Here is an 18,980-nt window from a genome sequence, read left to right as displayed (position 1 = left end):
TCACACATTATTACTTGTTCAAAATGCCTTTGAGTTTTTTTCTATAAAGAAACTACTGTACTGGGAAAGGTGGAAGATATGAAGATTGTTGGATATGCTAGTATCCTCCTAACTTCTTAATTCCCTATCCAAAGATTGTTTGACTCATACACTTATCTTTTGCTCAACTTGAAGTCAACAGAAACTTATATTTTTTCTATCCACTCTTATTATCTCACAGGTCCCCTGTCCTTTACTTGTGCAATTGATTTTGCCACCTAAACCCACTGTTTAATCTTATCCATGTTAATATTACGGGTGTTTGTCCCAATGGTCCAGGACTCAAGGCCATTTTGACATTTGTTGTATTAGCTCTCTTTCCCAATGTTGTGACAACCATGGATTTGCTAAGCATCTCTTTTGGGTATCCACGCAAAGTAGAGATGATGGTTCCTATTTAATGAGTATCTATTATATGCCTGATACTATACATATATCACCTCACTTCATGCTCCCCATGAAGAAATACTGAGGCTCAGAGAGGTTCAACATCACATACAAAGAAAGAAACAGAGACAAACTTTAAATCTAGATCTTTGATTTTGAAGCACATGCTTTTGCCGTTATATTTATGATTCCTAATGTATCAGAAATCACATGAGAAACAATTACATGTTTCCTAGGCTTTACACAAGAGTGTTTGATTCATTAGGTTCGGAATAGAACCCAGGAATATGCATTTGAGAATTGCTACATGACTTCATGATGTCTCTAATCAACAGGAAAGAGTTTATGGTTCCTATCAGACGCCTGTGCATGTTACTAAAGATCTCTTTCCTGATTGTATAGACCCACTTATTAATACTCACTGGATACAGTGCATCAGATTGTGCTATTATTTAACATATATTTGCTATTTAGTTCATAGGACTTTTGTGATACTTCTTTTATTTTGCATGAAGCAGAAGAGAACCCTGTGTGCCAGTAAGGAGCTTACCTGAAATCAAGATGATCTACATAAACATGAATTCATCCTTTCTTTGGACTATAATCCTAGTAACTTCAATGGAAAGGAAAATTACTTTAGTATTCAACTAGTGGTCTCCATGACAGCGTAAAATGGATGCCTGAAGTGGTAGGATTATACAGAAAGAAAACAGGCTCTGATAGGGAAAATGAGAGTACATTACAGACAAATTCCATCCTTTTCCCAGTTCCTCTGACAGCTGGCACTAGGAGCTAGAGAAGAAAGCAACAGAATAATGTCATCAAGGAAACATTCCATAGAGGAAATGGATGGGACATAAGCTGAAACCTTAAAGAATAGGCAGGTCCTGGCATAAGGATGGAGAATATAGCAAGCAAAGTGAAGGAAAAGAACAATGACAACATGCAGAAAGTGAAATGCTGAGCCAAAGAGATCAAAAAGAAACTAGGTTGACCAGAGTTATGGTTTATGCTCTGGAATCCTGGGAAAAGAGATGAAATTGGGCCTGGAGGTAGAAAGCATTAAAAGCACAATGGAAGCAATTTAATTTAATTTGATATGGCCAGAGGGACTCATTATAGGTTTTTGAGTATAAAGTGATATGAGAAAGCAGTGTATTAGAAGGTGACAATACTAACAGTCACTACTATTTATTATGTGCATATCGTATGCCAGGACTTTTATAGGCAATATATGCATTTACTCTCCTTCATAAATTTAGAAGATTGGTATTATCTCAGTTTTGCAGATAAGGAAACTGAGACTTAAGAGAGATAAGAGATTCATCCAAGAGTTTACAATAAAACAGAGTTCACGATAAAAAGCCAGCATTTCACTCATATATATCTGACTCTAATGACTGAATCATTCTGTGCTGCCTTACATGAGATTGGTCTGGTATCTTTTAGGATTTGTACTACGGAGAAGCAAAGATTCCAGTTAGGAGAAAAGTAACCTGGACTTGGGTAATGTGGCTCAGATTTGTATACATTGGTGGACCTGAGGGGAAGATCCCTGTTTGGGAGGCGGGAGTCCATTTACAATTTGAATTACAATATGAAGCAAATTACAAAGTCAAACCTACTCTTCATATGAATATATCATGAAGTAAGCCTTTAAAAATTATTGAGAAGCTTTACCTATAGCTATAATAGACTATGACTAAAATGTTTAGAAAAAAACTAAATTCTTAAAAGAAATAGCTTTCATATGCAACAGGAAAAGTTTAGGGGACCAATATACAAAAAAATATATATTTGCCAATGAGGGTTGAACAACTCAAAAATCTCTGAATGCTTAATCTTTTAAGTGCATAATTAGTGGATTTGTGAGATCTCTGTAAGGTTTTTGTAAATGGTGTGATTTTTATCCTCAGATGAGTCTTTTGCCTGATGGGAGTGCCCTCTCAAGATATCTCGATTTCTTGATAATCTATCCTTTTATATTATACACAACACAGATTACAAGAGATAATGGAAATAAGACAGGAGGTCATAGTATAGTCCCATCACAAACAAAGCAGTTTTGCCAGCTGCAGAAAGAGTATTTGTGTCAGGACTCAAGTCTGTATGGTTTCTCTGAAGTCTTTCCTTGTTTCCTGTCTGAGTAAGCTGTTCTCGTAGCACAGGTTCTCTCCTTCCAGAAATTCACCAGAATGTTTGATGTTTATGTCATTCTTATTTATGCTTTTGTTTTAAGCATTACATAACATTTTAAGAACATAAACAAACATTAAAATTGAATTATGTAGCATGAGGTATCCAAGTCTGTAGCAGAAGAATGTTCTCCAAGCCGAGGGAGGAGAATGATCCCCAAAATAATGCCAGCAGCCTAATTTTTCAAACCCTATGTAACTCTTAGGCCATTTCCACCCAGGAGCGATTAAGACAAGTGTGAAGTAATTTAAAAAAACAAGCACAAACTAATTTTATGAAGGTTATCCATACACAAAAAGAAATTTCACAAGGCACATTTTTCTGGCTTAGCATGGGTACCAACCACAGGATTTGGTTCAGCTCTGCAGGTAATGCCAGATGTTTTTTAGAAAGGTCTGCCTACCCTTTTAAAGGATTCACATTTCTGGATCAGAATGAAAAGAGACCCACTTCCTTTCTTCCCTTAAACGTTCTTCCCCATCCCCACCATAGGAACCACAGACACTATTTTCACTAACTCCCTGTGCAACCTGGGTCAAGTGATTTAACCTTTTGAAAGGTCAGTTTCCTCCTCTTTAAAATGAAAGGGTTGAGCTAAAATGATATCTCTCTAAAAAGTCCTTTATACTCTTCAAGTTCCATAATTCCTTCTGACACAGTTTAGAATCTTTATAGTCTTCTGTTCTCTTTTTGTATATTTAGCAACTTGAACCTCTACTTCATAAACTATACTAACATCACTTTCCATTGTTCCCTAAACTATCTCTTACACTACAACCCACTTCCTAAACTGTTTTTAATTCCTTCCAGTTAATGTGACCTTGCCTAAAAGAGGTATCCTACATTTCCTCCCATTATCAAGTATCCAACTTGGAGAGGGCATGGGAGAAAAAGAGTGATTCCTCCGGTCCCTGGATCTTGCCCATCTGCCTCTTCAGGTTGCTTTATTGAGCCATTGGCACAGAAACAGTGTAACGGTTTCCCAACCAATGTCACTGGCCAGTATCTTTGAGATAAGATGAATTAGCGTCATCTTATCTGACACCTAAAAGTGGTTCCATTTTTAATTACCTCTAAAGTTATTAAAATTACTTGTTTTAAACACAGGAGTTTCCAGGTTGTCTTTTCTGGAATTGGAAAGGACATGGTCCACAGCTGAAAAATGTCAAAATAAACAGTTTCATCTGTTCTAAGAATTAGCTTAAATGCTTTTCTTCTTTTTAAGCCATTTGGAAACAGCAGTGATTACCATGAGAAAAGTGCTGCCTATTTAAGAGGTAATTATAAGGATATGAAATTGACAACAAAATTAATGCCATTAGTTGTTTTTTCAAATCATATTAGCACTTCCACAGCAGACTGGATAAATCTCTTTCCTATTGCTTATAGCTAATTAAAATATTAATACATTTGGAATACAAAGAATGTGACTGATAATATGCAAATATTATTTGCAAAAGATAAATTTACTGTGCATAGAAAATCACCTCTAAGAAAATTAGATACCAAGGATATATTTAGTTCACGTAGTTGTTGCTCAAACTAATCTTTAAAACCAGTGGTAGGTAAGATGTTATTTTTTAAAAAGTTATAAATCTTTAATAGCTAGGGTTTAACTAAAGGAAAATGAAATATAAGACCATAAGTGTGTTATTCTTTGCCAGAATCTAATGTTCTAATAAAATTTCATTTAGGAGTTCAGTATTTATCACTTGAACCTCATTTAACAAAGCATACCTGCAATTCTTATAATTCATATATTCCACAAACCTAAGAACCTCTTATCAAGTGGCAGATATAATGCTAGGCAGTGGAAAGATTGCTGCAAATACATGGTGTCTGGCCTCAACACATTCAACTGGGGACAGAAAACAATTATGATACAATATTATGAGTCCTACAATGGAGGAGTGTCTAAGTCAGCTCAGGCTGCTGTAATAATATACCGTAAACTAGGGAGCTTATAAACAAATTTATTTCTCACAGTTCTGGAGGCTGGGAAGTCCAAGATCAATGCACCAGCAGATTTGGTGTCTGGTGAGGTCCTGATTCTAGTTCTAAAACAGCTATCTTTTTGCTGTGTCCTCACATAACAGAAGGGGTGAGTGATGTCTCTGAGATCTCTAATAAAGGGCACTAATTCCCTCATGAGGGCTCTTCCCTTATGACCTTAACTACTTCCCAAAGACCCTACCTCCGAATACCATCATATTGGGGGAATAGGTTTCAATATATGAATTTTGGGGAGACAAAGTTTCATTCCATAGCAAGGGGTCTATGAAGTGCAATGGGAGTAACTACGCTTGTCAGGAACAGGTAACTTTCTCAAAGGCAGTAAGTCAGGCTAAAAGAATAAGTGTGTCAGGGCTGGCCCCGTGGCTGAGTGGTTAAGTTCACATGCTCTGCTTCAGCAGTCCAGGGTTTTCCTGATTCAGATCCTGGGCACAGACTTAGCACTGCGCATCAAGCCATGCTGAGGTGGTGTCCCACATAGCACAACCAGAAGGACCTACAACTAGAATATACAACTAGGTATTGGGAGACTTTGGGGAGAATAAGAAAAAAAAAAGATTGGCAACAGATGTTAGGTCAGGGCCAATCTTTAAAAAAAAAGTCTGTCAACCGATAATAGAGAAAAAGAAATTAAGAATAACATGAGTAAGCACACACACAAATACATACATACATACATGCGAAATATTTTGTGTAACTGGGGCACAGAGTTCATAAGGAGAATGATGACAGTTGAGGCTAATCAGGGAGACCAGATCAGGAATGGCCTAATAAGATTTATGTGTTTGTCAGGGTAAATAATATGAGGTGCTATGATAAATCCCACTGGCTTAACACAACATAAATTTATCTCTTTCATACATAATAGTTCAGTTGAGTGTAAGGTGAGCACCCTTCCTTGTGGTGATTCTGGAAACCCGGCTTATTCTTCCTCATAGTGCCATCGACCTCAAGAAGTATTTGGTTAATAATATCAAATGCTGCCTAGAAGTCAACCGAAAAAGACCTGAAAAGTTGCCTGAGTTTGGCAACTAAGAGGTCACGGGTGATTCCTCAGAAGCAGTGTCATTGGAGCATAGGGGCAAAAGCCACAGTGCAGTTGAGCAGTGAAAGGGAGGCGAGAAAGTGGAGCCAGCAAACACCTACTCTTTAAAAATGTTATATGTGAAGAAAAAAGAAAAGGATTACAGATCAAGGGGAATGTATTTGAGAGGTTATTTTATTGTTTGCTTTTGTCTATTTTTAATGTGAGAGAAAATTGAGAGGGGAAAGAACTAGTTGAGAGGAAAAGTTTGCAGATCCTGAGAAGAGAACGATAATTGATCAAGTGAAGTCCTAGAGTAGGCAGGAGGCAGAGATTCAGAAGACAGATAAAGGGGTTAGCTTTACACTGGAGGCCTTATGCTTTATCCATTGCCCTGGGAGAGAAGCAGATGAGAAAAGGAAAAGTAACTATAAGGCAGTTTCATGAATGTCAAAGACAGTGTTTGAGGTTCAAATATATGTCTATGATAACAAACTTCAAAAAAATAGAGAAACCATCTATTTTAAAACAATTATGAATCATGAGATATTAGATCTATTCCTGAGGGATCTGGAAGGCTACTTAATTTTCTTCATTGATGGGGCTGGCCCGGTAGCGCAGTGGTTAAGTTTGCACCTTCCTCTTTGGTGGCCCGGGGTTCACCAGTTCAGATCCCGGGTTCGGACATGGCACCCCTTGGCACGCCATGCTGTGGTAGGCATCCCACATATAAAGTAGAGGAAGATGGGCATGGATGTTAGCTCTGGGCCAGTCTTCCTCAGCAAAAAGAGGAGGATTGGCAGCAGTTAGCTCAGGGCTAATCTTCCTCAAAAAACAAAAAAAAATTTTCTTCATTGAATATGGCTCCTGCTCACTGAATATATTTGAACATTCATTTATATAGACTTAAAAGATATAAATGTAAATTAATATGATTTTAATCATTACTTTGAAATATATAATAATGTAGATCTTTGAAAAGTTTGAAAACTTGTATTAGTTACTGGTAGAATAATTTTGAGGATTCTTCCTACATAAAAAAATGGAATATAATTGCATTTTTCTTTTGGCATAAATAGTGATTTAATTTTTTTTGGTATTTGATTAAAAATATATTAAGGAAGAATTCGTAGTATTCTTAATGTAAAGTACTTTGCACATTTCCCATTTTTTGAAAAGGAGCTGTAGGCAAAGTTCTAAAGATTTTTGTTTATTCCTCAAGACAAAATGTTATCTCAAAGCCCATATAAAGAGGAGAAGAAAGGAACCATCTGCTTAATTTTAATTAATTAATTACTGAATTAATCTGTTTTCTCACCATTTTACTTTCAGGTACTAGATAATTGGGTCCATTCTGCTTTTCTCTTTGTAGAACCTACAGTGTCCACAAAAGTGATTAATCCTATAGTGTTAAGGTAGACTACCAATATATTCTAGTAAGTTTAGGGCAGTTAACCACTCTGGCCTCACTTTTCCTTTTTTAAAAATATAGAGATTTGCTGGCTCTTTTGGAATCACAGAATCTGAGTGAAAAGGAAGCTTAGAAGTCTTCACAGCCACCCCCAACTGGTGCAGCAACACATTCATTCATTCAGTGAACATGTGATGAGTTCCTACCTCTTTAGCCTTATCCCAAGTCAGTTTCTTCCTTATTGTCTATGTTTTAGCCACACTGGCCTTCTTTTAATTCCTAAATCTCCTTTCAACCTCAACACCTTCTCACACTCTATTTATTCCGAGTGTCTATAATACTCTCTGCCTAGAATCTGTCCCTTAGTCTGGTGGACACCTGCTCATCTTATAAGTCTCTATAATTCAAGTCACTTCCCTTGAGAAAACTTTCTTTGCCTGTCCTCTAAAATTAGCTTGAATCCTCCACTTAAATGTGCTCTTATTCTCATATGTCTTTCCGTCATATCACAGGTACTAAAAGTTGTGTTTAATTAATGTGTAATTTTTTATCTAACGACTCTCTGCCACTAAACACTAATCTTCACGAGATCAGGAACTATACCTGTTTTGCTCATTCGCATATTCCTAGGTCCCTAGAAGAGTGCCTGACACATGGTAAACATTCAATAAAAAGTTGTAGAATGAATGAAGGAATAATGGCACCCGAAATTTAATACTGAAAAATACTTTCTGAACCAGAAAGAATCCTTCTTCCTCAGAAACTCATACTCTATTAGGGGAGAAGTCATGTAAACAAGTAAGCATTAAATATCATTGCAACTAAGAAGGCAAATATTGGATTGGATTGCCTCGGTTGAAAACCTTCCTTCCTCCTATACTAACTGTTTATCACTGAGCAAAGAACATAATCTACCTAAGGCTGTCTCCTCATCTATAAAATGGCGGAAATTATGTACCAAGCTGTGGTAGATACTGCAGATTGCCTTACTCATTACCCATTCCAGTTCCATTATATCTCACCTTCCTATCATTCAGCCCCCTTCCCCAAAATAACCCCAAAAATTTCACTTCTAGATTCCCTTGAAGCTAAGGTTCTACTTCGAACTTGGTTCCATTGAGCAAATGTAGAGGCAGAGGGAACTGAGAAGTCACCGGCCGTATGTGACAAGCATGGTGCTAGAGATGTCTGGTTCTTTTGGAACAGTTCCAATGGAAACTCTTAAATCTAGGCTTAAACTGATCCTCATGGGTGACACCAATTGAGTAGTTCTTCTAGAATGGTCAGGTAGTGTGAGTAGTGGGTATTTCTGTTGGCTTTAACCCTGATGCCTTATTTCTGATTGTGAATCTCCAAGCTTGGTTCTCTAGTCCTCCAAAACATTCTATGAGTTACTTAATACCTAGAATAAACTCATTTGTGTTCCAAATAGCTAAAAGAGATTCTGTAGTTTGCAACAATGAAATCTGGAAGACCTACTCACTAATAGTTTGTTGAAAGAGTTAAATCTAAATGGAAGCTTTATCCCTGAGATCTGAACGCAAGGACTGTGGTAAATTAAGCTAAGACAACCAATACTACATTTGTCAAACAACCTAATATTACTTTCTCTGATTTTGAATTAATACCGTTCCCCAAAATTCCTTGAGGAGTGAGTTTCTTCATTGATTACACATATATATGGGTATAGGTAAAGTTTTGCCAAGTGCTCAATTAAGTTGCTACTTTGAAAAATACATATAGAGAGAGAGAGAAAGAGAAAGAGAAATCTGGAAGGATACACAGTTTAATTATATTACAAGTTTTTTTCTTCATATTTACCTGTGTTACTGCTCAGAAATAAACACATATTACTTATGTATCTTTAAAAAGACAAATCTTTTAGCTATTAATCTCTCCACATTTGTATTCTCCTTTCATTTTTTAAGAGTTCTCACGTGCACTAATCTCATGACAACCCTGTAAGGTATTTAGTAATATTGCTATTTACAACATGCAAACTGAAGCCCAGAGAGACTAGTAATTGACAGAGTCAGAACTTGAATGCAAGTCTTTGGATTCTAAGTCATGTGCTTTCTTGCTTTACCACAGCTGATCAGCAGTTCATTGAGAGTGGCTCTCTGTAAAATAAAATAAATTTTGATTATCAGGGCCAAATGAGAGACTTGAATTGTAGCCCAGACTGTACTATTGATTAAGTTTGCAATTTGAGGCAAGCTGCTCTATCTTCCCTAGTCCATTTCTGTCTATAAGATGGGGTACCACAAACTCCGGGTCAAGGTGGTCCTGTACATTCACAGTACACAGCAACGAGAGAGAAAGTGTAAGGCTAAAAATCTAAAGGTAAGGCTGAGTTAAAAAACCAGAGGAACATTTCAGTGGACCAGAAATGGGATGGAACTCCAAGTCGTACACAGGCTTGCGTCCTAGGGACTGTTAGACTCTGATTCAGTATCTCAGTTTCTATATGGCAGAGGGACTAGTGGTGTTCTATGCAAAACTGGAGATGGGATCCAATCTGATTACTAAAAGCCAGGATCAGGGGCAAAGTAGCGGTTGGGAGAATGGGTACCTGAAAGCCAAAATTCAAAACTACATAAAGAAATATAAAACTAAGAAGTATAGACAACAAATCAACAATCAAACCCTCATTCATTTCAGGTAAATTAATTTCCTGTAACATTCTAACAGATATTTTTAAAAGCTTGAAGAGATAAATTTCATTTAGAAAAAGCAAGAAATTATTAATCAAAAACAGGAATAAATAAACTATAAGAGGTAAATAGTAAAAAGGAATTAGAACTCCTAGAAGTGAAAAATAGTGTTCACCAAAATGGGCCTGACAATATCTGCTCTATTAGCTTACAAAATTACAAGACCATTGTGAGGACTAAACAGGATTGTGCAAGCCTGGTTTTTTGGGATCTGAAACATTTCATACTATGTGATGGGGAATGGAGAGAATAGTCAGACCAAGAGAGGTCTCTAAGCTATTGGGCTGGCAAGGAATTGGGGTAACTTTAAGAGATGGAAAGACTATCATAAAAGAGAGACTATTTGACCAATTTTACTTCATTCTAGAATTTCCCTGAAGAACCAATCTCCTGAGACACCATGACTATGATCTATAAGTTCAGGAAGAAAGGATTGGTGCCTTTTTTAAGTTGCCCATAAAACAACCCACTCCTATTTCTTGTAGAGAAAGGAGGATGCAAAAAGATACTACACAAATTAAGGTTCTTGTTATCTTTCCTTTTTAGGGAAAAAAAATAGCATCTGGGGAGGAAAATGTCTGGACATCGAGATTTTTTGCTTTTCTAATGTGCTTATGCACTTGAAATTGGACATGCAATTTCTGTGGTTCTATGGTGTTATGCATTTGAAATTGGGCATGCAAACCTGAATTTGTGTATGGTATATTTGCATGCAAATGTGTACATACAGATCTTAATGCTTGTTCTGTTCTACTCAAAAGTGGGTGGAGATATGAATATTATTGAGCAAGTGTAATTTTCATACAAGAATTGTGTGGGCAGCTTCCATTCTAGCTAAGCATCTTAACAAAAATGAAAAGCTCAGATAAGAAAAGTGGGATTTTGTAAGTGTTAATATTACAGCATGAGTGTTTCTAATCACTCTCTAAGCCTGTTGGGTCTTGAATTAGAAAGAACAGAGCCATCAGGCCAGAAAGCAAATTCTCACATGGGGAAAACGGATAGACAGGAAATAGAATACAGTGCTCCTTCCTACCTTTTTTTTAATACACATGTATTTTTTAGAGGAGAAAATGGCCGTTTGGAGTTCTATATTTTGGAAGTTAGGCCAGGCATGATTCTTGACCCAGATTATAAATATTCTATATTGTGAAACTGAAACACTTAGAAAAACTTTCTGAAGGAATTCAGAATAATCTAACACCAGCAATAAAGCTCCATAACCCCAAATCACCCGAAGACTAAGTCTGGAAGTGGTTGAGGTATATGAAATGTGATCAAGTTGTACCACCCTTCTCACACTGGTTGTTTTAAAGAAAGTGAGCACCAGAAATGTGACTTTGATTTTCCTGCCAGCTGGTGAAATCGGTGGTTCTATGTGTGAGTAAAACAGTGGAAGTAGAAAAGGACTGGAAATGAGAAAAGGAAGGCCATTTTCTTGAAGGTGAGTAAGGAATAACCAAGAAGCCTCCCTAGAAACATGTTCAGGGCTGGGAAACAATGGAAAGAGGCAAATAGAGAACAGTTCTATAACAAGATTCCCATTCTGAGTTTGGGTGACTTTGGGGCGTGCAGTTTCCATTTAGAGCTGAGCTATAGACCTGGAGCTAAATCCACAAGAGCGTTGTGTTTGGTCACCCAAAGAACTTTAAGAACATCTCGCCCAGTGATCAGGGCAGAAATAAAGGCTATATTAAGATGTGAAAATGGAGACATTTATAAAGATCTGATTTATGTATAAAATTGTGCCATCCTAAAATGAGTAATGAAACTCTGCTTATAATTATGCACCTGCTTCTTGAATCTATTCCTTAATTTCTATTCTTGGAGTCATCAGGTTCTTATTACCTCTTGCCTAAATTATCGCAATAAACTTCTAACTGGCCTTCTGCCTTTAGTCTCTTCTCTGTCTGAATCATTCTCCTGCTTAGAAATTTTCAGTGGTCCCCACTGCCTACTAAGCAGCAAACATGGCAGTCAGTATTTTCTATGATCTGGAGTCAAGTTGCATTTCTAGCCGTATCTGCCATTACTTTTCTCCATGCACTTTATGCTACAGCCAAGTTGGCTAATCACATTCCCCAAACATCCTCCAGAGTAATGTTTCTAAAACACAAATATGATCCTATTATTGCCTAACTTAAAACCCTTCAGTGACTTCCTATATTGCTGCTCTGTAGGACCAATCTCAGAGTTATTAGTCTACAAGACCCTCTAAATATGGCCCCTTTCAAGCTCCTCAGCCTTTTCTCTGACCACTAGACCCCAATCCACCCTCCTCAAAACCTATAATATAGCTATATGGAGCTACTTTAAACTATCTGAATAGGCCAACCTGTTTCTTGCCCTTAACCCTTTGTTTCAGTTGTTACTTCTGCCTTGTACACCCTTCCCTCTACTCTTACCATCCTCCTGCCTTCGGTGCCCCATGGTCCATTGGAAAAAAGGAAAAAAATAAACATTATTTTTTCCAAGATTCAGCTCAATATCAACTCCTTTATAAAAGCCTATCCATTTCTATCAAAGTTAATTATTATCTTCTTCACATGCACCCACCACTCCTTTTGTAACCCCAGTGCCACATGCATATTTTATTTTTATCATTAAAACTGAAACACTTCTTTTGCATTAACCATTTCCTTGTATGTCTATGACTTCATTAAGGGAAGGGACAATGTCTTATTTATCTTTGTAACCCACATACCACACACAATGCAGAGCCCAGAACAGTGTTCAGTAAATGGTTGCTAAGTGCTAGCTCCTTGAAAATAGGGCCTGTAGGATACTCGTTGTACTTAATGGCTATCTGTTGAAAGAATGAATAAATGATGGATGCTTATAATCTTTATGCCATCTTTATATGCAATAGTAAAGTCTCTCAGACAGCACATTGTGTGTGTTGTAGAGCAGTGCTTCTCAACTTTAATGTGCGTATAAATCACCTGCAGATCTTGGAAAAGCGGTATTCTATTTCAGTAGATCTGATTTGGGGCCAGGATTCTGCATTTCTAACGCAGAATCCATCAGGAGATGCCGATGCTGCTGGTCCTCAGACCACAGTTTGGGTGACAAAACTATAAAGGACGCTGGGGGAAGGGATTTCTTGTGAGAGGTTCAGGGGAGGGACAAGTAGCTGAAGTAACTCAGTGGAAAGGGGGACTATTTAGTGGTGCCACAGGGCTTACCCAGCTGTGAACACATCCAGGCAGGCTTTTTGTGAGGTTGTGCTAGAGGCCGGAGTTTTATCTTTGCTGCCTTTATTTCTCTATCAACATGGCTCTCAGAGTCAGGCTTTCTTCCATTCCCTCCCCTACCATGATTCAGCCTGTATGATTTTCTCTGTTTGAGAGCTCCCCAGATTCCATTTTTGTAACTAACCTGAAGCTGTTCTCCTGTCTGCTTTTCATAAACTTAAGTTCTCTCTGGTTCATTGCCCAAACCCTGGAAATCCAATCTTTCCAGTTTTCAGAAGCCTCTCCAGCTGCCTGAATTGTTTTGCCTCCATTTTAATCAGAAGCAGCTTTTCCTTTTCCAGTGAACGAACCAGCTTCACCACCGCAAAGGCCAATTTCCCAGCTGCTGCTGCTGTGATTGATAAGTGCAGATCTCATTCTGAAAGACTTGCTGCTCTCCCCGCCTCACTTTCAGAAGAACATGCAGTAGTCAGGATTTTAAACTGCAGGGTGGCTTATGAGAACACCAGCGTTCTTACTGTTGACTGATCAAATGTCATAAAGGAAAAGCAAATGTAGGAGAGAAACTGGGGATTTGGCTGGCAGCTGCAGGAGCTTGTGAATTCATGTACTATCATGGAAACTGCCAATGCTCTGCTAGTGTCAATTTATAATTAGAGATGCCATTTTAAGGTGAATTTTGACATTTACTGCTACTAGTTGACTTTTTCAGTAATATCTAGCTTCATATTATAGTATTGTCTCTTTCTTCAGGAAGTTAAGTAAATCCAGAGATTTCAGATTCATTCCAGGAAGCCATGAACATGCTATAAAACCATTTTATGTCTTACAATATAAGCCATTATTGTCACAAACACAAGGATATACATGATTATAATTTAATTATAATTATAAAATTTATGAAAGTGGAATTATAGTATTTTATTATTTAGAAGAAGGTTAAGTGATTACAAAGCTCTTTTTTCCCCAGCAATATCCACTGGATCCATCAATACATTGTTTAAATAACCATTCAAATGCATAAAAATAATGTATTTGAAATCAAAGTCATACATTTAACATTCCCCCAAATTATGCACATAACCTAGACCCTAAGTATTAAATAGTTTACATGCTGTTTAAAAATAGCCTTGTTTGATTAATTTTGCACTGATGGGATGAAAATTGACCCGATTTTTCTATTAGTAATAAGCTGGCACATGCTTTAGCTGACTCTAGAGCTTCCACTGGCTTCAAAGGAGGCATCAGTTTCTATTAGCTTCTTGAAGCATGAAAGACCAAACAGATTCACCATATGAATGCTGGAAACTTCTAACCGTGCATTTATTTGCTCAAGTTTTCAAACCCAGCTATCAGTACAAGCCATGTATCTTTCACATCTGTAAAACATCTGCAGCCATTAAAAATTGATCCTTCCCCACCCCCAATCTTTCTAAAATAAATGCAGGCAATCTCAGAAGATGATTCTTTAGGGAGGATACAATCTGTTTTAGAAAACAATCACAAGTTGTAGAATTTCAGAGCTGGAATGAATCCTAAAGGTCATCCAGCTTGACTTTCATTTTATAGCGGGGAAGGAAACAGAGTTCTGGAGAGGTGGCAGAGCCACAACTACACTGTGTTTCCTGGACTCGGGCCAGGAATCTTTCCTTTACCATTATTTACCGGATATATGTATAGAGTAAATCTAGCATCATTTGATTAGATTCCTAATAGACATATTTTAGAAATCAGGCATTAACTCTTCCAAGAATAGCACCAAGCTAACTCCTGGTGAAGGAAAATTTTCTTCCAAGTCATACCACAGGTTTTTCCCTACTCATTAGCCATTGGATTGAATCTTAACTATTTTAATTCTCTTACGAGGCAAAAGAGACTTGTTAGATAAGATAAACTGAGAGATTAAGTAGAACAGGATTCTGTCATAAATGAAAGGACTAAGCACCTTGATTCTTAAGTTCATATTCTACAACCAAAATACCAATACCAATTTAAGGGAGAAATAAGCATAAGTTTAGGACTTAGGAACAATGGTAAATGTGAATGCGTTTAGAAGATGGTGATAGCCCTGGAAATTACATCATGTGAAGTATACATAGAAGCTTTGGCCAACTTTTGAAAAATGTTTATCGCAAATATGATAAAGAGCTGTATCCTTAAGATATAAAGAGTTCATACAAATTGATCTAAGAAAAATACTCAAAACTAATAGAAAAGTGGCCTAAGGGCATGAACTGGCATTTGCAATGACCATGAAAAATATTTAAACTATTCAAAATACAAGAAATGCAGATTTTAAAGGGCTTGTATTTTTCACCTATAAAAGTAACTAAATTTCTCTCCCTCTTTTCACTGATACCTTTTTTCTTTATAATGACATCTATTGACTAGAATGTGGTACAATATAAAATATACTATCTATACTATCTATATATAATTTTTCTGAAAAATAGCTTAAAAGTAGATGTTAAGAACCTAACATTTCATGTATGCAGATCCTTTTACCCAGTAAATCCATTTCAGGGAATATATCTCAAGGATCAAATGCAAATCAATATTTGTGGATAAAAGGTTAATTCTAGGGTTATTTATAATAATGAAAAATTATAATAAATAAAAATTAGCAAGAATAATTAAAGGGCTAGATAAATCATAAAATTTGTACAAGAGAATGTTTTATAGTTTTTAGGAATCATGTTTTCACATGACCTATAGAGACCAAGAAAAATTTTGGCAACATAATGTTAAATGAAAAAATAATAGCTTTCATCAAATTTGGAAAAATTTTAATCGTTATTTCTTCAAATATTTTTTCTGTCCTTTCCATGTTTTATTTTGGGTAATTTCACTGGCTATGTCTTCAAGTTTGCTAATGTTTTCTTCTGCAATATCTAACTGTCCCTTTATCCTATCCAATGTATTTTTCATCTCAGACTTTGAATTTTATCTCTAGAAGCTTGTATCATGTCTTTGTGTATCTTCCAGGTTTCTATTAACTTTTTAAATGTACGGAATATAGTTTTAATGTGTGTTTTAATATTTTAATCTCCTCATCTGCTAATTCTAATGTCTGTCAGTTCTGGGTCAGCTTTTTAAAAAAATTATTTTATTAAGATCGTATTTTCTTATAACATTGGATAAATTTTAGGTGTACATCATTATATATCGGTTTCTCTATAGACTGCATTGTGTTCACCACCAATAGTCTAGTTTTTTATCCATCACCATAAATATGTGCCCCTTTACTCCTCTTGCCCTCCCCCCACCACCTTCCTTTGGTAACAACTAATCTGGTTTCCTTATGCATGTGTTTGTTTATCTTCCATATATTAGTGAAATCATATGGTGTTTGTCTTTATCTAGCTTATTTTCCTTAGCATAATACCCTCAAGGTCCATCCCTGTTGTTGAAATGGCATGGTTTTGTCTTTTTTATGGCTAAGTAGTATTCCACTGTATATATACACACCACATCTTCTTTATACATTCATCCATTGATGGGCACTTGGGTTGCTTCCACATCTTGTCTATTGTAAATAATGCTGTGATGAACATAGGGGTGCATGAATCTCTTTAAATTGTTGATTTCAGGTTTTTTTGATAAATACCCAGAGGTGGGATAGCTGGATCATACAGTATTTCTATTTTCAGTTTTTTGAGAACTCTCCATACTGTTTTCCGTAGTGACTGCACCAGTTTGCATCAGTTTTAATTGATTAATTTATCTCCTCATTGTGTCATATTTCCCACTTGTTTTTATGCCTAGTAATTTTTTTATCAGATGCCAGACACTGTGAATTTTACTTTGTTTGATGCTGGGTATTTTTCTATTCTTATAAATATTCTTGAGCTCTTTCTAGGGTGCAGTTAAATTAATTGGAAACAGTTTGATCATTTTGGCTCTTACTTTTCATGTTAGGCCAGATCACAGCAGTGCTAAATCTAAGGCTAATTACTCTCTACTACTAAGCAAGATCCTTCGTGTGTACTCTTCTTAATTCTAGTCTAGCTGATGGGAAGAGCACTATTCCTGGCTCTGTGTGAGCAATGGGGTCTCTTACCATAAATTCTTTCAGGTGGTTCTTTTCCCAGCATTGGTTCATTTCCTCACATACCCGCGTTGATCGTTGCTCAGGTAATACTTGAAGTAGTCCCTCTATAGATCTTTGAAGTTTTGTCTCTGTGCAGCTCTCTCCTTTATGTACTCTGTCCTGACAACTCTAGTCGCCTTGGTCTTCCCAGGCTCTCAGCTCCATCTCCTCAACTCCAGAGTCTACAACTCTGCCTGGGTTACCTTTCCTTGTACTGCAGCCTGGAAACTCTTTCAAGGCAGTAAATTGGTCAATCATAGGACTCACCTTGTTTGTTTGCTCTCTCAGAGATTTCTGTCCTTCATCTCCTCATGTCCAGTGTCTTGCAAACCATCATTTCATATATTCTGCTTTTTTTCTTGTTCTTCTTATTTTAGGCAGGAGGTCAGATTTGGTCTCTTGTCTGTAAGTGGAAGCCCTTACCTTATTGATGTCTATTTTTCCAAAATATTGGTGAAAATTGATTTATCTGTATGTAATAGAGTATCAGAAGGAGCCTTACTGCACTCAGAAAATATGAGAATATAAATAATCTCAAGTTAGTTTAAAACAGATATGTGCAAAATACTAGCACATGCATACACATTCACGTTGAGAAGAAAATAATACCAAAATATTAGCAACAGTTCTGATCCCTGAAATGGTATCTGATTTGTAATTTTTATGCTTTTCTAAATTGTCCTATAGTATGGAAATATGTTAATTTTACTAAAAATGATCATATGTTATATAAGTATACACAGATTTTGGAAAAAGAAAACGAATTTCTATTTTTCTTGAAAATAACACATCAAAATCAATTAGTGGCACTTAGAAATACAAAAAAAGGCATATCTGATTTCATAAAGGGAATGGAGTATACTTACCAGTGAATGAAACATTCAGTGGTGGTGATAGTGTGATCTTCTACTGGAAACCTTTCTCCAAAAGCTGAATGTCCAGCATTCAGGGAGGCTGAGAAGGGATATGTTACTGCTTAGTATTGGGATCAGATAATATCTAAGCTCCTTCCAACTCTGAATTTCTGTGCATGCTATTTCTTTCAAGAATATCAAATGCTGGTTAATAAGTTCTTAAATTTCAGGGACAGACTGATTCCCTTGGGAAAAAGTAACTTTATACAGCTTCTTCACAGTCAAGAATGAATGTTTCTTACAGAAATGTTAGATAAAATGATTTCTGGGAATGCAAGAAAATTTGATTTTGCATTTGTGCATAACTGGCTAAGTGAACAATTTCGTGTAATTGTGAGGAGATAAAAGATAATGAAAAGGTTAAAAGTCAAACACAGTCTAACATAGACTCTATTTGAAAGGAACTTATTAAGCTAAGTAGATACCTGAGTACACTCTTAGGAACTCAGAAGAGTATGCTCCAGAGAAAAGCAAAATCCGAGAGGCACGGTCCTGGAAAGGACTATAGATGTCTTCTAATCTGTTGTTTCCCAAGTAGGGCTACAGACTGCCTGAGTTTGAATCCTGATTCTGCCACTTACAGGCTGCCTGACTTTGGACAAGTTATTAACCTCTCTGTGCCACAATTTCCTGTCTGTAAAATCAGGATTAAAATGGATATTGTGAAGATTGTATGAGTTAATGCAAATATAGAGCTTAGAATAGCACCTAGCACACAGTAAGCTTTAAATAAACATTAGCTGTTGTTATTCTCAGTGTATATGGATGGACTTTAAAAAATGTTAATGTCCGTGTATTTAATGTGCATTGAAAAATTTAAAACTATCTCATTAAATCTGTGATTATGTAAATTTTATTGCTTAACATCATTTATAGTGGTGACATAAAGATAAAAACATGAATTTTTTAATTAAGCAAATACTAATCTAGTTGTGTGTACATGTTGCAAAAATTGTACCGGTAGTACACAAAAGACAGGTGCAATCCCCTCACTTAAC

The 18,980-nt window shown here is 36.5% G+C and overlaps 1 protein-coding gene and 1 long non-coding RNA gene across 44 annotated transcripts in view; one reads left to right on the top strand and one right to left on the bottom strand.

Moving 5' to 3' along the window:
* Positions 1–18,980, top strand: part of ANKS1B (ankyrin repeat and sterile alpha motif domain containing 1B) — a 1,028,420-nt gene that overhangs the window by 508,209 nt on the left and 501,231 nt on the right. The gene's annotated exons all lie outside the window — the stretch shown is intronic.
* The window catches only part of LOC106782692 (uncharacterized), a 40,996-nt gene that overhangs the window by 19,761 nt on the left and 2,255 nt on the right, over positions 1–18,980 (bottom strand). For all 3 annotated transcript variants that reach the window (XR_002804577.2, XR_002804576.2, XR_011433616.1), the window contains exons 2-3: positions 17,935–18,022; positions 17,336–17,537 (exon numbers count right to left, since the gene is read on the bottom strand). This is a non-coding gene — a long non-coding RNA (uncharacterized lncRNA). The remainder of the gene's footprint in view (positions 1–17,335; positions 17,538–17,934; positions 18,023–18,980) is intronic.

This window comes from Equus caballus, chromosome 28 (assembly GCF_041296265.1).
Source record: "Equus caballus isolate H_3958 breed thoroughbred chromosome 28, TB-T2T, whole genome shotgun sequence".
Taxonomy (NCBI): Eukaryota; Metazoa; Chordata; class Mammalia; order Perissodactyla; family Equidae; genus Equus; species Equus caballus.
The sequence above is the reverse complement of the archived record's forward strand: the minus strand, read 5'-3'. Positions and strand labels throughout refer to the sequence as shown.